Genomic DNA, 25,269 nt, shown 5'->3' with positions numbered 1-25,269 from the left:
GCCACAACATTCCCTTAATTTAAGCCTAATCCAGAGCAAGGTCCTAACTCTCTTTACTTCTGTGAAAGCTGAGGGATGAGGAAGCTGTAGAAGAAAAATCTGAAGCTAGCACAGGTTGGATAATGAAGCTTGAGAAAAGAAGTTCTCTCAACATAAAAGTGAAAGGCGAAGCAGCAAGAACTGATGGAGTAGCCACAACAAGTTATCTAGATCTAGCTAAGAAAATTGATGAAGGTAGCTACACTAAACAAATTTGCTATGTGGATTAAACATCTTTCTATTGGAAGAAGATGCCCTCTAGGACTTTCATAGCTAGAGAGAAGCTAATGCCTAGCTTTAAAGCTTCAAATGACAGGTTGACTCTCTTATTACTAGCTAATGCAGCTGGTGACTTTAAGTTGAAGCCAATGCTCATTTACCATTCTAAAAATACTAGAGTCCTTAAAACCTATGCGAAAGATACTCTGCCTGTACTCTCAATGCAACAACAAAGCCTGGATGACAGCACATTCATTTGCAGCATAGTTTATTGAATATTTTAAGACCACTGTTGAGATCGACTATTCAGGAAAAAAGAAAAAGATTCCTTTTATTAGTTTGCTGCAAAAGTATTTGCAGAACTGCAATTACTTTAGCACCAAACTAAAAAATATTACTGCTCATAACAATGCACCTGCTCAACCAAGAGCTCTGATGGAGATGTGTGAGGAGATTAATGTTGTTTTTGTGCCTGCTAACACAATATGCATTCTACAGCTCATGGATCAAGAAGTCATTTCAACTTTAGAGTCTTATTATTTAAGAAGATGATTTTGTAAGACTGTAGCTGCTAAAGGGCTTGGTTCCACCGATGGATTTAGGCAAAGTACATTAAAAACCTTCTGGAAAGTAGTCACCATTCTTGATGTCATTAAGAACATTTGTTATTCATGGGATAAAGTCAAAATATCAACATTAAAAGGAGTTAGGAAGAAGTTGATTCCAACTTTCATGGATGACTTTGAGGGGTTCAAGACTTCAGCAGAGAAGTAACCATGGAAGTAGTAGAAATAGCAAGATAACTAGAATTGGAAATATAGCCTGAAGAAGTGACTAAATTTCTGCAATCTCATAATAAAACTTGAACAAATGAGGAGTTGCTTCTTTGTTTTTTGTTCTGTTCCATTTTGTTTTGTTTTTGAGACAGAGTCTTACTCTGTCACCCAGGCTGGAGTGCAGTGGCATAATCCTGGCTCACTGCAACCTCTGCCTCCAAGGTTCCGGTGATTCTCCTGCCTCGGCCTCCAAAGTAGCTGGGATTACAGGCCCATACCACCATGCCCAGCTAATTTTTGTTTTGTTTTGTTTTAGTAGAGGTGGGGTTTCACCATGTTGGCCAGGCTGGTCTCGAACTTCTGACCTCAGGTGATCAGCTCACTTTGGCCTCCCAAAGTTCTGGGATTACAGGTGTGATCACTACAAAACAAAAACTACAAAAATTAAGAATGTGCTAGAAATATATTTATTGGCAAAGTCATATATTAACTGGAAAAAATCTAGTCACAAAATAGGAATTTCAGCATTTTCTTATGTCTTTTTTCCCAAGAATCTGTCGATCTATAATATTGAGTATATAAGGGTGCTAAAATAATAAGTTTATGGGAGCTCTTTAGTTTATCCTTAATGCTTTTTCTCAATCTTTTGATTTTTTTTCTCTATAATAATCATAAATTACATGTAGAGCACATATTTAAAGCACTTTTTTTAAACACACACTTTTTTTCTACAGCAATATCAGTATCCACATTTTAGGACCTACAAAGCTGTATAGCACTCTGTAAAGTCAGTTTTTTGAACACCTCCTTGTAGCATGATCTCAGTAGTTTATGCCAATCTATAAAAGATTCCTTCAAGGAGAAGTACATGCACCTTAAAAAAAATGGACCCCAGAACCTGGTAGCATTAGAAGGAGAATCTGCTCCTGGAGAGGAGGGATAAGTCAAGGAGCCCAACTTCCTTTCCCTGGAGTTGCCTGTACCCTAAGGTCTTATCTCCACCCACCAATTCCTGTGGGTCCTCTTGGCCTTTAATACTTCTAAACACATTTAAACTAAGCATCTTCATCTAGTTGCCTCTTTGCTTAGCTGAAAACATGTTGCAAAATTTTAATATTAAATTAAAATTAAAATTAAAGACTTTACCAATTACAGAAGAATTACAAAAGATGAATAAACCTTAACTACTTGATTTTGGAGAGCCTATTACATATCCCATGCGCTTTGGAGGAGAAACGATGGGATCTCACACATGTGAAACCTTCTAGAAATGAAAGGCTTCATCCTACTCCCTGGATCCACCCCTCCATTCTCCAAGCCTCCCTTTCCCTTTGAGAGAGAGACACACACACACAGAGAGAGAGAAAGAGAACAAGTTTCACAGTATATCGATCAACCTCTACGTTTTAAGAATGATTTCACCTGGGCCCAGATCATCAACAAGGTATTTATTTCCATTGGCCTCTCTGTGCAGATAGATAATAAATAGAATGAAAAATAATGGTTCCTGCTCTAAGAAGCTTACAGTTTCTGGTGGGAATATCAACAAATGCCTAGAATTCATGTTGAAATACCAAGAAAGGAATATGCAAATATTCTCTGCTCACTCCATTTATCATTTGGCTCCTTGTTGGATGCTTTCTGTCTCCTTCATCATTGCTTCCTCAAATCATAACTAACCTTAAAACCCAGATGTTATGGCATCTCTTTCACAAAGCCGTCTCTGATCCCTTCCTCCAAAGTCATAGAATTCCTTTTCTTCTGAACCTCTGGCATATATAGTATTTTTCATGGGAGACATTTTGCAGTTTAACACAATGATTCTCTACCGGAAGAAAGGGTGGGAGTATATGTAACACCAATCTTACTAAGTTCTAAAAAAATACATAAATTATCAAGAGTCATGCAGATAGGGGAAGGTACCACACTGTAATCCATATCCTTCTTCCAAAAACCCTGCTTTAAACTACCAGTGTCTCTTTATCATTTTTAAACCACTTTCTACATCCTCCTCTCCTCCACCCCACCAGCCTGCACTGTGGTCCCTTCGTCATGTCCACATACCTTTGCCCATCTCTGATGAGTCCCTGGGACTGGTGGCAGGGAGTGGCATCCCCCTCAGACCCTGAGGCGAAACAATATTGAGGACCACTTTTTGACCCTGTTCGTGGTCCTTATCTGTCCTACTGGGTTATGTATGTACTCCTCTAGGGAAGACACTCTACCTTTCTCCATCTAGCTCTACCTCCCCCAGACACCATCATTATGGGAACTAGAACAATGTCTTGCCTTATCATTTTTGTATGAGTTTTCAATAGATTTTTTGAATCAAGGAAAAACACAGAATATACAGATTATGAAAGTGCAAATAATATAATGTGTAAGTGATAACATTTGTGGATAAAGGGGTTGATGTGGGGAGACTTTCTGGAGGAGGTGAGGTTTTTTTATTTCTTTTGGCTGGGGGATCCTGACTTAGCAGCGATGAAGGTGAAAGGCAGCCCAGTTGGGAAGAATTGCATAATGGTCTGATGTAAAACATTCCTCGTTGTTGATGAGAAATGACAGTGCTGATAGATTTCCTATGACCATAGAACAGATGAGCAAGACAGTTTAATTCTGGGAATTTCTGCTTTCCATCTTGGAGATTACTCCTTGGGCCATTATCTCTTCAGTGGATGAAGGTACTTGCTAAAAATAGGCTACTAATGTTTTCCTTAGAATTACAGCACACGTCAGAAGAGAGTAATGACCCAATGCCGCACTGTTTTCTTTTCATTTCAGTTGGCCTCAAACAAATAAACCCGATAAATATTATCGGAGTCACATATGCTCATTAAGGGTTATAGTCAGTGGCTCTGTTTGTTTTACTGTGTAATAGATGATGAAACCATGGTGATGAGTGGAATAAGCTGGGATGGTTTTTGTATTTCCCCATCTCAACACTGAAGACTTGCTCATTGTTAGTTCACTGGCTTGTACAAGAAATAGAACAGCTCACTAAAACTCTTACTCATTTTGACATGTCTTAAAGAAGTCCACATTCACATCTTCTGATTTAGCTCAATGACACATGATACATGTTTGAAAGGTGGTTCTTAAATAAATCACTGAACATTATATAAGCATTTTCACGGCAAGAGAAACAGTGTGAAAACTTTCAAATAAGAAATAGTATTCTTAATAACTTATTAACTCACCATAACTGAGGATTCTGTTGGTAATCATTTTATGGGCTAGAGGACAAAATCCGGCTCATGTTGTATAAAATTTATGCTACAAAAAGTCAAAGTATATAGTACTGGCCTACTGTCTTTTAGAAAACATTTCAAGCTAGTAAAAGAAAATAAACACTGTAATTATTTTGTAATGAGATTTCCACACATTTTCGTATCTAAGCCTCATGGCTTTCAGTTTTTGTTTAAAGAGACTCAAAAACCATAGGTCTTCACACTCTTGTACGAATTTCTACCAAAACCCTAAGTTTACTATCCAGAAGGGCTGCTTTTCCCTATTTGCTCTAATCCTTCTGTCCACAGAGTGATCTTTCTAAAATACAGATCTGATTGTATCACTTTCTAGTGAAAACCTTCAACAGTTCCCTGTTAACATAATCCAAATACTTTTGGATGATGTACAGCACTCTTCATATTATGGCCTATTTTTGGGCCCTTTTAAAATTGCTCTTCTGTGTAATTCACAATTGTCCTGAACTTCATATGTCCCAAAACTTGCAGGCTTTTATCCTTCAGCCTTCAAACACACTTCTCCTTATCTTCCAGGTAAAGTTGCTGTCATCAACACTGCACTCAAATATAATTTCTTCTGAGATTTTCCCCTCACATTCTCTCCCCAACACCTAGTGGTTCCCTTCTTCCTGATCATTTAGTGTATTCTCCAGGCACTCAAGCTGTGTCATTTCCATCACCAGCATTTCCATCATTTGTTTTGATGTCTAACTCCCGCACCGTGCTGAGGACTTGTCTTTTTTGTAATGAAAGCTCAACGCTGATACAATCCCAAGCCCCAACCAGGTGCTCCATAAATGCCCATTTACAGTGCCATTGAATAAATGAATCACAACTGCTCCTCACTAGAAAGGAACAAGCCCAGAGCTCATGCCTATTAAAGCCCTGATACAATTTGCAATTTCAATTTGCAATTGTATCAAGTTCCAGACTGAAGCCAGTGTTACGGTTCTGCAAAAGCATCCAAGTAGGTTTTAGCTTCTAGTTAAAACCACATACACCCAAGAGAACATCAAGAGTTATTACTTGAATAGACACCCTGTCCACATAAAAATGGTGAACATATACACTTTGTTCTTTGAAAATGCTCCCTTGAGTCTCTGCTGAGATGTACTCATTTAGAAGGACAAAGGTTGATCAGCATGTCACCAACCGGACAGCAGAAACTGTATGTTTGGCAGCCACTTCCAGAGGGATACAGGCCTGCATTTCATTTCCTAACAGATTTCAGGGACCTAACTTGGTGGGAGAAGTACAATCTTACAGAGGAGGAAGGCTGAACAATGCAAAACAGCAACAACAACAACAACAGCAAAACAGCATCACACTTGATAGTGATAATGTTTCCACCGACACTGTCCAAATCTGCTCTGTAATTATACACTCAATGCCATTGTAAAATGGTAGCCGTTGGAATATAGTTATAGCAACCTAGAACATCACAGATGGAAGGAGTCTTAGGGGAACTGCTGTTAATATCTTTCATTACTGAGATGTGGATGTAATAGCTAAGAAACAAGTCCCATCTACTCGACTTATTAGAACATAGGAAAAAATTGAGGGAAAGATACTACATAAAGTGGCAGCATAATAGAGTAGACAAGCCATCAGTTCCAGGGGGCAGATCAGTCTGGATTCATCACCTGTATGGCTATAGGAAAGTCACTTAACCTCTTTGAGGCTCTTTTTTTTTTTTTTTTTTTTTTTTTTGCCTATAAAAAAATTTATTGCTATTTTTTTTGGAGGGTTTCAGTTAGGATTAAAGGTTCTGAGTTAGGAACATCTAGTACAATGCCTGAAAAAGTATGAGTCCTCAATAATTGATAGATATTATTATTATTGCAGTGGAAATACAGGGAATGTGAATCATGTTTGGAGTGGACTTTTGTCCTCTGGGGCTACAAAACAACCAAATCTTCGTATTTGGGAGGAACTCTGATGGAGAGGAGGAAGGTCCACCTTTCATTACGGAGGCCAGAAGGGGAGGGTTCTGTCAGTGAGAGAGTGGTCACCTGGTGGAACCCATTCAATCTAAGCTTCCACTGGGGCTCTGAACCTGGAGGTGACATAGCCCTACCCCTTACCTACCTGCATTCTGTCAGAGGATCCCGCTACAGAGGCCCCCTTGGTTCCCACATGCGATTCAAGCCTGATGTTTCTGGAAGCTCTCCAATATCCTCCAACAAATTCTTTTTTTTTTTTTTTTTTTTTTTTGCTTCGGATAGGCAAAATTGATTTCTGTGACTTCTGACTAACAAGACACTCACTATAAATATAATTCGAATAAAGGCAGACCAGTCATTTCCAATCTAGTCCTTGTTTCTCCATTGCTAACATACTTCGTGCTATATCACTTTATCAGTTAAAACCATGGCTCAATTTTCCATGTTCATAGACAGAGCATAGATCTTTAAAACGGGGAAACTGTGGATAAACCACACTGTTTACTTTAATTCACAAAATGAAGCAATTATATTCACAAACCTAGACTGAGAGGCCTCTCTGTCTCCTCTGAGTTTGAAGGACCTGGGCTAAATGGCAGCAAAGGAGTGGGAGAACAGAAGCCTAGAATGTGCAGTCTCACTAAGTGAGCACTAATTACAAAAGGAACAATCATCCAGTGCCAGCAGGACTTTGTGCTAAGCAGCCAGTGATTTTCCAATGTTTTTAAGTTGGAGGAAAATATATGACAGATGTGTTGGCTCTGGGAACAATAAAAACAGTTTCTTAAATCACCAAGAAGGGGAGGGAAAGAAAGTAATACAATACAGGATAAATCAGGAGGGAGTCGGCAGGACTGTCTGTTACGGTTGAGGGTAGCAAGGGAATGATGTATTCAGTAGCAGTAAACAAGCATGGGGTGAGAAGGCCTCGGACCACAAGACCAACCATCGTAGAAAACTGCCCTGAACCCCATCCTAAAGGAACATGATCTACAACTTGAGGAACACAAGAGGGATAAAACACTAACAAAAACTCAAATGGGGCAGTAATGTTAAAATACAGTTGACTCTGTGCATACTAAAGCAAAGGGATGAAAATATGAATCAGCAAGCTGTCCCAAGTTCCACTAAGACAGTGCTTCTCGACATATAACGTACCTAAGAATGTCCTAGGGTTCTTGCTAAAAGTGCAGAGCTCTGGGCTTCTTGGTCAACAGGTGCTACAAGGCCAGACATGGCAGCTCATGCCTGTGATCCCAGCACGTTGGGAGGCTGAGGTAGGCAGGTTATTTGAGCCTTGGAGTTTGAGACCAGCCTGGGCAACAAGGAAAAACATTATCTCTACTAAAAACACAAACAATTAGCTGGGCATAACGGCACATGCCTGTAGTCCCAGCTACTCAGGAGGCTGAGATGAGAGGATCAATGTCTGGGAGATGAAGGCTGCAGTAAGCCGAGATCATGCCACTGCACTCCAGCCTGAGTGACACAGATTCTATCTAAAAAATAAAAAATAAAAATTTAAAAAGAGGTACTGGTATAGTAACTTTTTTTTTTATTATTATACTTTAAGTTCTAGGGTACATGTGCATAACATGCAGGTTTGTTACATATGTATACTTGTGCCATGTTGGTGTGCTGTACCCATCAACTCGTCAGCACCCATCAATTCATTATTTACTGGTACAGTAACTTTTATCTGGAACCTAAGAGTCTATATTTTTAACAAGTTAGAAGGTGGTTCTAATGCAGTTAGCATTACTCACTACTTTGTGTACAGTACTTTACTTTGTGTATAGTACTATACACAAAGTAGTGAGTAATGCTAACCCTAACCCTAAAAGTCCAGTAAGGGTTTTTAGTTTCAACAGATACAATGCCAGGCCACATTGTTCCAGGATAATATGTTCAAGACTAAGATACCTGGCATTACAGCTTATGAATAATCAGTGGTGAATTTAATTCATTTATGAACATTCTAATATTCACTGTAGTCTTGCTTTTTGGTGATGTGTACAACCTAGTGGCAATAATAATGGTCATTATGTATTGAGTCTTCACTGTGGGCCAGGCCCTGCTAAGTGCTTTGTATGCACTGAAAAGGTGACTCTTCAAAGCAATTCTTTGAGGTTGATTTTATTATTATCTGGGCTTTATAGACAAAGGAACTAATAAAGAAGATAAGAATCTTGGATATGACATGATGGTATAATGGTTAATTTTATATGTCAACTTGACTGGGTCACAAGATGCCCGGACGTTTCGTCAAACACCAGTGTGGTGCTTCTGTAACAAATATCTAAACATGTGGAGTAATTTTGGAGCTGGGTAATGAATACAGTCTGAAAGAATTTTGAGATGTATGCTAGAATTATGGACATTAAACATAGATTCTGGTGAGGTCTTGAATCTATGTTTAATAGATTTATGTTTAAAGGAAATGAAGAACGTGTTATTGGAAGCTGGAGGAAAGGCAATATTTGTCATAAAATGGCAAAGAACCTTGTTGGCTTGTGTTCATGTTCTAATGTTTTGTGGAAGGTGGAACTTGTGAGTCATGAAATTGGATATTTAGCTGAGGAGGTTTCTAATCCAAGTGTTGAAGGAGTGACTTGGTTCCTCTTGACTGTTTATAGTAAAATGTGAAGAAAGAGATAAATTTAAGAAGAAATTGTTCAGCAAGAAGGAACCAGAATTTAAATATTTGAAAATTTCTCTGCCCCTCCATATTGCAAAAAGAAAGAAATAAAAGAAAACTTGTTCTGAAAAGAACACTAAGAGTATGGATGATCAACCATTTAATAAGAAATCATGTATACAGTTTCTCCATTTACTCAGCCATCTTAACAGGAGCCAGGAATAGAGATGAGATTATACCAGCAAAGACACTGCCAGTGTGAATGAACTAAAGGGGACAAAAAAGACACAACAAAATGCAGCAAGTCTGTCAGACTTCTTGGGTTTTCCCTGATGGAATCATGGAGCTATCTTGTTGGAAACATGTGCTATCTTTTAATAAAAGGTAAAAAGGACCCCAGAGCCACAATTCAGACTTCATCAGGGCTGCCAATCCTATCACTGGTCCAGAGTGCACAGGCCAGGGGTGCAAAGCTGCCTCCATGTAAGTTTCAGATGGTTGGACCACAACTCTGCAGAAACATGTGTGGGGAGAGCTACCACAGAGAGCCAAAGAAATGAGGCTGCCCTGCTGACCTGTCGGGGAGATGCTGCCATCACACTGGGCCTGGAGGGTGGAGGAGCAAACCAAAGAGGATTATTCTAGAACCTTAAGGTCTAATGGGGCCAGGCTCAGTGACTCACACCTGTAATTCCAGTACTTTAAGAGGCCAAGGCAGGTGGATTGCTTGAGCTCGAGAGTTTGAGACCAGCCTGAGCAACATGGCAAGATTCTGTCTCTACCAAATATACAAAAACTTAGCCTGGCTTGGTGGTGTGTGCCTGTGGTCCCAGCTACTTGGAAGGCTGAGTTGAGAAGTTTACCTGAGCTCAACAGGCAGAAGCTGTAGTGAGCTGAGATCGCGCCACTGCACTCCAGGCTGGATGACAGTGAGACTCCATCTAAAAAAAAGATTTAATGGTATTTGCCTTCCTAGGTTTTACACTTGCTTAGGACCACTCACCTCTTTCTTCCAATATTTCTCTTTTACAATTGGAATGTCAATCCTATGCCTGTCCCACCATTGTATTTTGGAAACATACAACTTGTTTGGTTTCATAGTTTCACAAGTGGAGAGAAGTTTTTCCTCAGGATGAACTGTATATTGAGTCTCATCCATATGTGATTTACATTATACTGAGGTGAGACTTTGGACTTTAGAGATAATATTGCAAATCAGTTAAGACTTTTGTGGCTATTGGGGTGGAATTAATATATTTTATATGCAATAAGCGCATGAATTTGGGGGGCAAAAGGGATGCAATACTGTAGATTGAATATTTGTGTCCCCCCAACGTTTATGTACCAAAGTCTTAACCTGTAATTTGAAGGTGTTAGGAGACAGGGTCTTTGAGAGTTAATTAGGGGTAGATAAGGTAATACGGGTGGGGCTCTCATGATGGGATTAGTGCCCTTAAAGGATGAAACACCAGAGAGCTTCTTCTCTGTCTCTGTGTCTCTCTCTCTCTCTTGCTTTCTCTTTCTCTCTCTCTCTTCCATGTAAGGACACAGCAATTTGGCAAGCCATCTGCAAGCCAGAAGAGAGCCCTCATTGGAGAACAAAACTGGCCAGTACCTTGATCTTGGACTTCCTAGCCTCCAGAACTGTGAGAAAATAAACTGTTGTTGTTTATGTCACCTAGTTCAGGGTATTTCATTATGACAGCCTGAGCAGATGAACCCACTCACCTAGGAAGTGGTAGGATTGAGATTTGAATTTGGAAGCCTTACTTGAGGATTTTTCACTTGACCAACTACACTAGTTTTAATAGTCCCTTTTCCCCGCAAAGACTTCCAAAAAAGAAGGCTTGGTATCCCTCTTAGGGTATATTTTTGTCTCCAAAATTTCCCTTATACCAATGGATAAGAAAAAAAGTGACTTGATTTCAGGTTCCAGGTGCTTGGATTTATTCTTCTTCTTAAAATGTCTCTGACTAGTGGGACAGAAATTTTCCCACCCTTCCCCTCATGAAGCTGTGTAGACAGGCCACAAAGGAAAAGAGCAACTGACTCTCTCATTTCTACATGACTTGACCATGTCACCAACACCTGTGTCAAAATGAAGTTTCACCAGATGCAGTCAGGCCTCCGCAGGGGCTGCTGAGCCGTAGTGTCTCCAGGAAGACCCGTTGATGACTCATACGCCAATCCACTCATCAGACCACCGTGCTGCTGGCCTTCTGTGGTCTGGTAAGAGCCAGAGCACTCGGAGAAAAATGCAAATGCGTCTTTAGTATCTACATAAAGGTAACACATTTTGCAACAGCATTTCTGGTCTTTAGATTAACACATACACTATGTCAGGTTCACAGGTAGTTTGGGCCCACGTTTGAGTCTTGGGAAAGAGTAGAGTAACAGGAACCCTGCTTCTTTCATATGAGTAGGAAAAATGTTTTCCAAGGATGTTTGCTTGTGGATGTCTGGAAGCTTGCAAAGTGGGAAATGCTAAGGGGGAAACCAAGTCAAGGAAGTTCTCCTCACAGATATGGGGCTCAGTATTTTGTGGAGACACAAGCATAGGGCATAATGGAAAAGGCATGGGGAGCCAGGGACAGTGAATGTGGGGGTGCATCAACCTTGCACCAACTCCCAATCAGGAAGGTACATTATGAGGCTGAGCAAGGCAGATAAAGCAAATTACAGCAACTAGAGCTGTCAGCCAAGGTGATCTTCGTAAATCCAAACCCAATCATGTCATTATCCTGCTTAGAGCCTTTCAAATGACTTCCACTGCATGAAGAATGCAGTTGGAAAGCCTTAGTGAGTCCTGTATAACCTGTGTCATGCACATTTCAAAGACCTTACTTGTGCCTCCCTTCTCGAGCTTCATCCCCTCCACTCCAGTGCCCTCTTGGTTACTGGAACATGTCAGTGTTTTTCTGCCTCGTGGCCTTGACCCATGCTGCTTTTGTTTTTCAGATGGACCACTCATGCTCTTGGCTTATCCTTATCATATTGGTCTCACCACAATTGCCCCATTCGAAATTCATCCCTTGCCTTTCTATTATTTTCCTTCCCAGCAGTCTGGTCTTAACTTCCTCAGTCCTCGTACATTATGAAATTACTATGCCCGCTCACATGTTTTTGCCTGTCCCGCATTTCAACTGTGAGGCCCCTGAGCACAGGGACCACATCTGTGTTGGTGCCCCCTCGATATCCCCAGCATCTTACACATGCCTGGCACTTGGAAGGTGTTCAGTCAGTGTTTGAATGAATAAATGAAAGTCCCCTTGGCAAGAATTAAGCCGTCCTTGCCAGGACATTTGTGGTTGCCTGACACAGCAGTCAAAGGAGCCTGGAGAGCAACTCCTGCCTGACTTGCCGTCAGAGCTGACTTCCCTTTGACACTTTGGCCAGAGGCAAAGAGAAATGACAGAGGTGTTGCCATTCTCCAGCCCACAGCATGTGTCTGTATGCTGGGCAGAGGGGTGCAAGTGAGGGCTGGGGACCAGCCTGTACTCCAAGGGCTGGCCAGGTGCCAGCCACCTCAGTCCATGGGGAGATGCTTTTCTGGTTAGACTGCCAAGAGCTGAGAGCTTTTGGAAATTCACACAAAGACACAGCAGGGGCTATCCAAGACCCTGTCAGTAACTCAAGGGGGTTACAGACCAGAGAGCCAATGGCGAACCGGAAAAAACTGAATCGCAGCCCCAAGATGGCCGAGGTTTAAGGGTCAAGTGGCAGGTCCATCAGGCTACAGAGGCAGGCTTTGGATCACAGAAAGACATCAGCCAGAACCAAGACTAGAATCTCCTGGCAGGAGCAAGAGCAGGAAGTGGTGGCATTCAGATAAGATCTGCCCAGGTAGGGATTTGCTGGTCACTTTAATGCCATTTGGCTCTAATTAATTTAGAGGGAAAAGCAAACACCAGGGGAACCAGGTAACAAAACAAAGGAAAATAACATCCGATTGATTTCTATATCCTCTGACTACCTCTGAAAAGTGTTTATCAGCAATAACTTCCTTGTGAGAGGGAGTGGTTTCCATTTCTGGTCAGAGCAGCCACTTTGTAAGCTTGTTCGTACCCCCTCCCCTAGAAGCCCTGTGCAACTTGTCACCAAAGAATACCTTGAAAAATACTGAAGCCCTAGTTCCTTCATATTCTTTTTCCTATGGCATACACATAGGCCTGGGTAAAATGAGATAGCACATACAAGTTGCTTTGCAAATTCGCAAAGACTCATGACAGACTTTAAATAATCTACCCCCAAAGGAAAACTAAGAGAATGAAGAAATGGAAAATGACATCGCCATTCATTTTAGTAGTAGGAGCTCTGTCCTGTCCCTTCAACCTTGTCGCCAGCATGCTCTGAAAGTCAGATCAACAGCTCCCTTTTACAGATGGTCTATTGCATTCGCTATTATTATTGACATTGCAACCTGTTCCCTTTTCTCTCCCTCCCAGCAGCCGCCAGAGGATCGGCCAAATGGCCCTGAATGAGGAAATCCATTCAAGGCCATTTGTCTGTGGTTGTGTGTGTGTTCAGGTCTCCATCTCACACTCACTCCATCCTGACAAGTGCAGAAGGTGAAAACATTGCTAGTCAGCCTGTTTTCTGAAAGGGATCAGCCTGTTGCTGAAAGATTTATCATCAGGGAACTGCAGGGTAGGGGAAGGCCTTTACTTGAACCAGAATTGGTCATTCAGAGTTCATTCTGTAACTTGATCATTTATTTATATTTTATGCACCTTCTACCAAGGAAAGAGGGTGCATGTGGGACCATTACCTCATTGAAAGTAGTGTGGTCAAGTAACTATCTCATTGAACAGCCTGTTAGAGAGGTAGTGTGCAGCTCATTTGACTGTTGCTTTAACCCTTTGGGCTCTGCATGACTTCTGGTGAGAAGAGGGCATTTCAGGTTTTGCCTTCTCTAGTCACATGCACTGCAAATGGGATCATGAGACACAGCTCTTGATTCCAGAAGACGTATTCCATCCTCCACTCTCAGCCACTCATTGGAAGAGAACATGCTGGGTGAGAGGTGACAAAAAGCCTGGAAAAAAATGAAGGAGGGGTTGTAGGAAAAATAATTATTCTTGTAAATATTGATGGCCCATGTTCATGAGATCACATTCAGAGATGTGAAACCTATCAATGGCTAGGAAAGGTAGCCATAGCTTGGCACTGTTCTAAGGTATAAATCATAGCAACATCTTCTATTTATCTAAGGCTTCAGTCATGTCAGAATGTGCTTATTTCAATTTCTCACTTAATCCATGGATATTTTTATTCTTACTGCAAAGATGAGGCAATGGATATTTAATGAATAGTTTGCCCAAAGTCATAGTTAGAACTGGGATACCTCCCATGTTTTTGGATGCTCAGACAAGAGCTCTGTTCTCGAAGGTCTCTAAAACCACATTTAGAAGCAATTGAGGGCAGCAGGAAGTGATGTCGGAAAAATCTGCCTGCAACCCGCTCACCTCCTCCAAGAGTAAATAGACCCACTTCAAGGCTCCCTTGTTCACAATGACTCCTCTTCTGTGAAAATTGCTATTAGTAAATCGAATGCCCCTAAAACCCATGTTTGAACCATCCAACCCTGGCCCTCAGCTTGCAGGACCCCTAGCCATGACTGATCCACAAAGGGTGGGATGGATATCTGATCCTGATTTGGCCATTTAGACTGGAACTAGATGACACAGACTTGGTCATGGAGCTATGAAAGAATTGGCCATAACGCTTTTTGCTGAACTCTCAGAAGCTACTCTTACTTCCAAGTCTTGTTTGGCATTCTCAGAAACTTCCTCTTCTTACTGAAGAAAGTGTAGAAGATACTTGCATATGTGTGTTCATTCAACACATATTCTAAACCCAGTTCTTCCTTGCTTGCCTTCCTCTCTCCCTTGCATCTAAGGATGGCAATGCACTGTAACTCTGGCCAAGAAAATATAGGTAGAACTCTGTGGGCTGGAAGATGGGCTTCAAAAGAAAAAGGCAAAGGCATACTCTTCCCATTTCTCACTGACTAGAAAGCAGATGTTATGCCTGGAAAAGTAGCCACCATCTGGAAAACATTTTTTAAAGGCCACAGAACTGAAGGATCATGGAATCAAAGGATCAGCCTGGGACAACCTACCTCTAGTATTTGTATCATATACAGAAAAGAAAATACAACTATTGGTTTAAGCTCCTGTGAATTGGGTATTCTGATATTTGCAAACAGAAGAGGAGGCTTCTTGCACTCAAAATGAATAGAATCTTGCACACCTCTTGAACATCATGAAACGGACTTAAATGATTTGAACATTTCAGCTGTGATATGGGACCCAAGGAAGTCATCCACATATAGAGATCTGAAGGAACACTCTGTATATGTGAGGAGGATGATCCTTGAGATTTCCACTTCCAAATCTTCCCTCTTTTATAGTGTAGAACAGGATGAAGAAATCTTGGTTAAGCTTCTTTAGGTTTCCTGAAGGGAAATGTATAGAAAACCATGGGTAATGAAGGTTTTTGGAAAGACAGAAGATATGTGGAATATTTATAAAACTGATCGAACACTAGAGTCACCTCAGATTCTATTTGTTACTGATTCATTCTTTCATTCATTTATTCATTCACTTAGCCTATAACAAAGGTTTATTGACCACCTACTGTGCCAGGTGCATGAATATTCTGGTAATTAAGATTTATTTACTCTCAGAGAGATAGATCTTGAAGTAGATTTTCAATAAGTACTTCCTATAAAGTTGGATGAATATCTGGATAGTTGGGATATGTCTACATTTTACAGAGAAATGAAAAAAATATTCATTATAGATAATAATGAAAACTTGGCACACATAATCTACTTTCCTTAATTCACTTAGCATTTGTGCTTTCCCAAGAAGAGATTTCAGATAATTCATTTGGTACCAATCAGTGAGGGTGAAATGCTACTCTTGGTTACATGTAACATGTCATCTCAAAGGTGACTGGACTTCCACCTGCCCAGTCCTAGGTAGCTGTTTCTGGAGTGTTCATGTGACTGTATTGGTCATCTCAGGCTGCCATAACAAAATATAACAGACTGTGTGGCGTAAACAACAGAAATGTATTTTATCACAGTTCTTAATGCTGGAAGTCCTAGATCAAGATTTGGCAGGGATGGTTTCTGCCGAGGGCTCTTTTCTTGACTTGTGGATGGTCACCTTCTTTTTGTGTCTTCATATGATGGAGAGAGCAAGTTCTGGCATTATTTTCTCTTTCTATAAGGGCATCAGCCCTATCAGATTACACCCTCACACTTTTGACCTTATTTAACCTTTATCACCTCCTCATAGGTCCAATTTCCAATACAGTCACGTTGGAGGGTTATGACTCCAACATTTGAATTTGGGGGAACATAAACATTCAGTCTATAATAATGGCTGATTCTTCCTGCTTTGGTAGTAGGGTGGATGTCACTCAAAGGGCACTCTATGTGAACACCACCACAAGATCAGAAAGAAAAATAGTCACTTTTCTTTGAAGGTGGCTCTTTAGGCACTATGGACTTTTCCTTCCAACATCCCTGGTATGTGGACAAAAATAAACCATCTTGAGCATGCAGTAGCCAGAATTCTTTCTCTGCAAATACTGGACTCATTGACTTCAAGCAAATACCATAGGTAATCCATTAGCAGCTAACTATGAACAACGACTATTAGCCAATACAGAATTGATTTCAATTTATCTGCCTCCAATGCCAGGAAACGCATAGGTAAGATCATGGAGAGCCACTACTGGGGGATGAAAGAGAGAGGAGCTCTAGAAGGAAAACAAAATACTGTCTTGGGTCATATGCTTTGGTGTCACATATATAAATAAAATATAGGGGCTATTAGAAATGATTTTGTGATTGAAGTAAAGGTCAGTTATTTGTAGTTTCATTTAACTGAAGAAGAAATAAAAAAGAAATGAATATGCCAAAATTATAGGAAAGTTCTGTGATGAAAACAGAGTTTCCCATGCCTAAACCCACTGGCTTTAGCCACTGCCAGGATTCATGCACCACAGTCCTATCCATGGGAGGCTTTGGTCCAAGGACAAACCTTTCCTACTTAATTAGCTCTCTGATAGCTCAGACGTGCTTTCAACAGTGTTAGCTACTGCTCAGAGTCCCTTCCCCTAGATTTTCCTATATGTTAAAGACAATACAGCTGGAAAAGAGAGACACTGAAACTTTCGACATCAAAATTCAGATTGACATAAGCCAAAAGTCCCCAGGGAAGGATAATAAAAAAGTAAGAATTGCATATTTCCACATCTGTTTTCAATGAGACTTATGTCAAATAATTTTATTATTTGACAAAAGCAATTCAAAGAATTGCTTTTTTTTTCAGAATGCCTTGAAAATGTCATTAAAATTCACCTATCAGCACACACACAGAACATGCCACCTGTCTAGAGTGTTAGATCAAATGAGAAAACAGGGGCTTAGGCCTCATGAGTAGGAAGAGACTTGACCTGCTGCAGAGGAGGAGAGGCAATGTTATTTCTAAGCATTCCTGTTTCCACCAACCTGGGGCAAGCAATCTATTTTCAGCTTGACACCAATCAGGAAATGGCTCTGCTAAAATACCCTCCCTGTTAATACAAATGAGACATATCTCCAGAAAAGCAGAGAATGCCAACATGGATCTGAGTGCTCAGATGAGAGAGGCCATTCCTGGGTTAGTAAGTGAAAAGCTAGAGTTATTTTGCAGAACACAAGTGAGAAAGCAAACCTGCAGGAGCAAGTTTCTAGATGGTAATTTGGTAATTACATTACAATTAGAAAGTCTTACAGAAAGTCTATGGCAGTGCAAACCCTTTGGTCCAGTAACTTCACTCCTTTGAAATTATCCTAAGGATACGTAGGCAAGGGTGTTTATTGTTGGGAGGTAGCCCTAGATAAATCTCTTGTGTTACAACACACCTTGCTGGATATGGCAAGAATGTACCATCCTTTACCACTTTACCAAGTCCATTTCCCAGGCTGGTGCTTATAGCAAGCAACCTTGGAGGATGAGGTAATGTCTCCTACTGAGACAAAGAGCAAGCTTGCTTACCATTTACAAAGCGGAAGTATATTCCCTAAGCTCAGTATTCCTCAGTTGCAATGCAAACCCACTGTGTGCAAAGTGTCCCTCTGGGCCCATTGAATCACGTCTGTGGGATTTGGAAGCAAAGGAAACCGATGTACATTCTGATATTCATGCTATCTGTAGTGCTGTAGTAATAAAGCCCTTTGTCTCTGACCCAGCATCTTGTGTCTTCTACCAACACCCATGAAACAGCAGCAGATTTACTTTTTAGCTGGCAAGGATGGCAAAATCAAATCCCAGACCTGACAGCTATGTTGATTGTTTTGTAAAAACAAGGACATTAACTGTCATCTAAGGAGAAATTGGCTAAATTAATTGTGGTACATAGATACACAAGGTATGGCACAGACATTTAGAATGGCTTCAGGATGTATATTTATTGGCATGGAAATAAAATAACAACATATTTTTGAGTGAAAACCTGGCTAAAAAAGAAACATATAGATATACCACTTTTATATAAACACATAAACATTTCACAGGTGTATATATATAAAATTTATGCATGGTCCTATACCAAAAAAAAAAAAAAAAAAAAAAAAAAAGTTAACCAGAGCTTTCTCTAGGTGGTGGACTCATAAATGAGTTCTATTTACTTTTTCATCTATGAGGTCTCTTATTTCTCAAGGTAAACATGAATTACTTAGTAAAAATTAATTACATTAATTGACAAAGAACTGCTAGGAAAAGAGCATATGACAAAATCCTTGTACTTGAAACAACCTGTGAAGAACTGCTCTGCAAATACAGAGGGAGCTGCAAACAGAAGTGAGGTTCCTGATGGGACACAGCTCTGCCTGTGGCACCGACGACAACCCACAGAACGTGAAAGAGAAGAAATAATGGAAATACCCATCTTAGACGCGATCCTCTCAGAACAACCGAAGATCAGTCTCAGAACCTAACTTTTAGAATCTGAGGTGCAAATTATGTCTGGTGTTTTAATGAATAAACACGGTCACTCAGTGTCTGTGAGTTATCCAGTGCCACAAGTCACCCAGGAAGCCTGAGACTCAGCCCTCAATCCCTGACTCACCTCTGCATAAACCCCTTTTAAATCTCTTGTGCTTATTCCTTCCAGTGCATTTCACTGCTCTGGCTTGAATCTAGGTTCTCATCATCATTTTCCTGGATATTAGAATATTCTTTGAGCTGGTCTGTCTCCACTTCACATGCTGATATTGTTTGGAAGTCCCCTCCAGATCTCATGTGGAAATGTCAGTGTTGGAGGAGGTGCCTGCTGGGAGGTGACTGGATCATGGGGACAGATGAATGGCTTAGCACCGTCCTCTTCATGCTGAGTGGATTCACATGAGACCTGGTTGTGCACATCGCCCTCTCTTGCTCCCGTTCTCGCGATGTGACATGCCCGCTTCCACTTCACCTTCTGCCATGAGTGAAAGCTCCCTGAGGCATCCCCAGAAGCATATATTGGTGCTATGCTTATACAGTCTGCAGAGCTACCAGCCAATTAAACCTCTTTTTTAAAAAAATAAATTACCCAGTCTCAGGTATTCCTTTATAGCAATACAAGAATAATCCAACACACACTCCTTTAACCCTGCCACCTGATTTTTTTAAAAACATAAGTCAGAGTGTTGCTTCTTTGCTTAAAATGCTTCAGTGTCTCCCAAATACCTACAAGGTGTCCCAGCACATAAGGTCCACCTGCTGGCCTCACTAAACTTTCTTGTTGTCCCCCTTGTCCTTCTCCCCAGACTCATTTCTTTTGATTTCTTACATCTCCTTTATGGAATGTCCCCACTCCTACCCTGCCAGGCAAATGCTCCTGTCAAGATTCAGATCCTCCAGGAAGGGTTTCATAACAGTCTCCCCAAGTTGAATTCCTTCTTTGGAGTCTCAATTGTATCATATTCAGGTTCACCAAAAACACTTACCACCCTTTGCTTTTGTATTTCTCAGAACTTTCCTATTTGATTGTGAACACATGAGGTCAGGAGCCACATCTTATTTATATTTACATTATCAACATCTAGTCCTATATTTGGCACCCAAAAGAAAATCTATACCTGAATGAAAAAATATATAGTTAAAACCATAGTCTGGCAGGTGCAGCGGCTCACGCCTGTAGTTCCAGCATTTTGAGAGGCCAAGACAGACGGATCACTTGAGGTCAGAAGTTCAAGACCAGCCTGGCTAACATGGCAAAACCTTGTCTCTACTAAAAATACAAAAATTAGCTGGGCATGGTGGCGGGTGCCTGTGATCCCACCTACTCGGGAGGCTGAGGCAGGAGAATCACTTGAACCCAGGAAGCAGAGATTGCAGTGAGCTGACATCTTGTCACTGCATTCCAGCCTGGGCCACAGAGCGAGACTCCGTCTCAAAAAGAAGAAAAATAAAACCATAGAGCCCGAGTACAAACACACTCAACAAACCTTCTTAATTCTGAGAAGTTCCCAATTAAAAAGCCTCCTTGCGATGGACTCACAATGTATTGCCATCAATATTTTGCTGCCCAGAAAGAAATAAATTAGGTGATTTTTACCTGCAAAGAATGTTGCTTTAGACGTTTTTGTTTCTGTTGGACACAGGGCAGTCTCCCCTCCTGCTACCCTGGAAATGTTAGCATCACTGGGACAAAAGCCAACAGGAAAAACTAACACCGTAACAGGATAATATGCCTTATCAGATTATCCTGTGGAACTAAGCATACTAAGAGATACTTTAAACCTTTTCTGTAATTTATTCAAAAAACATTCAAGGACAGAAATAAATGTCAACTCAGATGAACCAAAGCAGATGTAGAAAACAAACAAAAGCCATGACCAGACATAAAAACTGACCCAATAGGATGTGGGCCTGAAACTGGAAATCAAGTTTCTAAGTTCTATTTAAAATACAACCATTGAAGGCTGGGTGCCCCCGCTCATGCCTATAATTCCAGCATTTTGGGAAGCTGGGGTGGAAGAATAGTTTGAGGCCAGGAGCTCAAGATCAGCCTGGACAACATGGTGGGACCCCCGTCTGTACAAAAATTAAAAAAAAAAAAAAAGTAAGGCATGGTATAGTCCTAGTTACTCATGAGGCAACGCCAAGAGGATCCCTTGAGTCTGGGAGGTCGAGGCTGCAGTGAGCTGTGATTGTGCCACTGCACTCCAGGCTGGGCAACAGAGCAACACTCTGTCTCTAAATAAATAAATACACACATACATAAAATGCATCAGTTGGAATAGGCCTCTAAAATACAGACCACATGTAAATCTGAAATAATCTTTATTTCATCAGTGTGATCCTGTGATCCCTTATCGTAAGCAGAGTATTATACAGTGTTTCCAGAAAGGGTTTGAAAGGTCAAGACAGAGTATGTAACATGAGGACTGATAAGCCATTTCTAACATGACGATTTTTGCCAAGAGAGGCTCTGGAACAATCAGAAGCAGTGGAGTTTAAAGAACTATTTCTCTTTTTTTTTTTTTTTTTTGAGACGGAGTCTTACTCTTTCACCCAAGCTGGAGTGCAGTGGCCAGATCTCAGCTCACTGCAAGCTCCGCCTCCCGGGTTCACGCCATTCTCCTGCCTCAGCCTCCCAAGTAGCTGGGACTACAGGCGCCCACCACCTCGCCCGGCTAGTTTTTTGTATTTTTTAGTAGAGACGGTGTTTCACCGTGTTAGCCAGGATGGTCTCGATCTCCTGACCTTGAGATCCGCCCGCCTCGGCCTCCCAAAGTGCTGGGATTACAGGCTTGAGCCACCGGGCCCGGCCAAAGAACTATCTCTTAAGTGAGGATCAGGACAAACATCTTTGACATTACAGGTTCTTTCTCTTCCTGACACCCACAGTGCCCTGAGTTGGCCTCATGGGGCCGGGTGGAGCAGGAGCTGGAATAAGAGTAGAGCCTCAGGGACTTCTGGGTGGGAGTAGGGTCTCTGGGAGCTGCTCAGGATCCACTTGGCTACAGGTAGGCCTTCTGGATGCTCACGCCACAGGGGCTTGTGAGGAGGCGACTTCCACCTCAGGTCTGTGGGGTCTGGGTGCCACGTGGAGGAAGAGTTGGCTCACGTACTGCAGCAGCTCAGCCACAACCCTCCACGGATGGGCCTTGTCACTTACTGGAGCGTTTGCTTCAGAGATCGCTTCTGTGCCCCAGCCTGTGTTACTCCTCTTGTCTTGGTGAACATTAAGCCCTGTATCCTTTCTCTACCTATACCCAGCCATGCCTTTTGGTCCTGAGATCAGCAGCACTTATTTTCCTGTAAGCTGTGGAGAATTTCATTTTGTTTTTTGATGTCTCTTCTAGAGGTTTCAGGAGCTGAACCTCACCTTGGAGGTGGTTGATCACAGGTTGGGCACTAATAATGTACAGTCATTGCACTGCGTTAGTTTCTTGGCTCTCCAGGGCTGGACCCATCCACCGAATTATATATAGGGAGGCAGCATCCTCAGCTGGTCATGGTTTGCTGTGTCCACGCCAGTTAGAGTTAAGCCCTAACAATAAAATGAGGCTGTGCTGGAAGCAGCCCTCTTCACAGCAGACTCAGCAGATGCGGTTCCATTGTTCGGTTTCACGTTATGGGCAGATGAAGAAGGGGTTTGGTGTATGACCTGATCCATGGGTGTTGTAAATTATTTGTTGTACAAAGATTTGTTTTATAAACATTTCAAATATATCTAGATTGCCTCATCCTATTTTATTCTTTTCTAGTTTTACAGAAATATGCAAATAAGACTTAAAGCTGTGGACAAGAAGAGGAATTGCTTCCAAACCTCATCAGGTCCACTGCTCATACAATGAGTGTGTTTTTCATTGGAAATTTTCTTAGGTTCATGAAAGAAGAAAAGAAAAAATGGGAGGGTAGATAGAAAGGTATTAAGTAGCATCTGTTATTAAAATTATGATCCACAGGTTAGAAATAAGCATTACGTTCAGTTTTTCTATATCCATTGATTCCAGTCTTAGACCCTATATTAGAGAAGAAATAGTGGGAGTGGGTTCTTGTGGTTATTGTATATATTTCTATACAAGAATTCATTGCATTTTATTTCCAGAAGTTCCCATAATTTGAGAGAGGATATTCAATGCTATGTAGCCAGAATTTATACAAGTACTTTCTCAACTTCAGTTTGATTGAGGGTGAGGGTGTGTGAGATTGGGAAGCAGGAAGAGGTTATTTTATTTTAATTGCTTGGGTGTGGGAGGATCTGGTTATCAGTTTCCTATGAAATGCACTCTATTCTGAGGGATTTGGTACTTGTCTTATTAAATGGAGATTCTGTGATTTTTTCATTACTTACACATGAACTTGGTGACTTGTAATAACACTTCATGGTTCCAATCTCAACTTGCTCTTTTCCAGCTATAACAAGGATAACATCCCTGCCTCTGGGAGCCTGGGAGCACCTTTTCCATACTGGTGAGATTGCACTCTGGCTTGTGCAGAAGAGGAGGCTACTGGATAGCACGAGACTCTGTGGTGATGGACGAGAGAGCACAGGGTGAGTCCTTTCTCACCCATTTGAGTAACAAAACAAAGAACCTGAGAAACACCTAAGTTGTGCTTTACAAACTCGAACTCAGAGAAGGATGAGCTTGGAAATGCCCAGGGTTCCATGATAGTAAGTATCAAATTTTTCAAAAGATGTAAGAAAAGAAAAAAGAGGTCTGATGCATCCACAAGCACAGCTTTCTGGATAGTGCACAAGAAGCTAAGATACACATCTTTGGGTTCATTGAAATAACCTACAGAACAGTTTCACATATTTCCTTTTCTCCATTTCTTTCAGCTCTTTCAACCAAACCATGAGTCATTTTCCGATGTGGCAGTCTATTCCTCTATGTTTAAGTCATTTTAGGCAATTTGTAAACACAAGTATGAAGTTTCTATTGGTCTAGCTTGAATAGAAGCATTAACGGTATGCTTAACCTTTAGACAACTCTTTTGTGGAGGCTGGACATGAGATGGCTTAATATTGCCTTTTCAGTGGGGACATGGAAGACCAGTAGTGTGATGAGGTGGTTGAAGGCAGATATGTTGTCCTGAACCAGATATCTCAACCACAGCATAGGGACCTGCCAAAACCAATTTAACAGGTGAGCAGCTGTCACTCGCCTCCCACCGCCTCAGAGTTAGGCTCTAAGCATGAACGCAGACAACTTTTCTCATAGGAATTTATTCCCAGCATATCAACAAGAAAGTCTCCTTAAGAGAGTCTTTAACTTCTTAAATACAAAAGAGGACAGTGCATTACCAGAAAGAAAACATTGCTATTATATGATAACTCATGCATGTCCAGAGGATGTTACCCAACAGCTTTGTTTTCTATTTTTCCATCAATGCAAAATCTTTCTCAGGAGCCCTCTCCTCTGCTCTCCTTTCACAATCTCTGGGTCCTGCTTACCTTCTCCCAGAACCCTGGCTCTCAATCTGTTGTTCCATTTAGTTTCACCATCTGTAAAGGTTCTGCGAAATCCACAGGGTCCTGTTTGTTTTGAAACTAGCTTTAGGTTCTTCAAAACTCAAACATGTTCAACCTTCGTCTTACGAATAGTGCCCACTTTTTATTGCATGATTGTGATGGCCTATGGAGTACCATGCAAATAGAGGTACTTATTTTTTTAAAAAAAAAAGGTTTCTGTGTAAAACAGTGGTGGGGCAAAAAAGAAGAGAGTGACAATGTGGGGGAAATGCCCCGAAACCTGCCTTGTGATATTTGAAACTAGGCCATTACAATGACTGAATTCTTACCATTTCTTAGATTTTCAACCAACATTCTTCTTTCATTCATGATATCAGCATATTAACAAAGTGCAGCTAATGTAAATAGCTCTCATTTTCCATTGTCCATTTTAAAACAAAGAGGTCATTCTCTGATAGTATATGCATAGATTGTATGTTCTACATCAGTTTTGGTTTTGTTTTCCAAATCGTCTGTTTTGTCTGTCAGAGGTAGAATTGCCAAATCTCTGAAATTTAAATCAACCCAAAGACAAAAGTATGTTTTATTTTGTTTCATTTGTGTATGGATATATAGTACTTTAAAAGAAACATCATATACAACCCGATTAATATGAATTCATAATGTTGACATTAGAAATAGGCCAATAATCATTCTAAAGTGAAACCATCTTTATTTTGAAAATTACCAAACATTTTCTACTTTTTAAGTTATTGTTAATATATAACTCTCCCTTTTTTTTTTCAGAGTAATTGATGAAGGTAAGACTAAAACAAATGTATTAATGGAGAAAGGAAAAAAGAAAGTAAGAAAAGAAGCAGGTGATACAAGGATGCAAATACACAGGCCCATATAGGCTTACATTGTTGCAAACATAGTTAATTTGGCTCTTCGAC

The sequence above is a fragment of the Rhinopithecus bieti genome, unplaced genomic scaffold (genome assembly GCF_001698545.2).
Source record: "Rhinopithecus bieti isolate Rb0 unplaced genomic scaffold, ASM169854v2 scaffold_2439, whole genome shotgun sequence".
Taxonomy (NCBI): domain Eukaryota; kingdom Metazoa; phylum Chordata; class Mammalia; order Primates; family Cercopithecidae; genus Rhinopithecus; species Rhinopithecus bieti.
The sequence above is the reverse complement of the archived record's forward strand: the minus strand, read 5'-3'. Positions refer to the sequence as shown.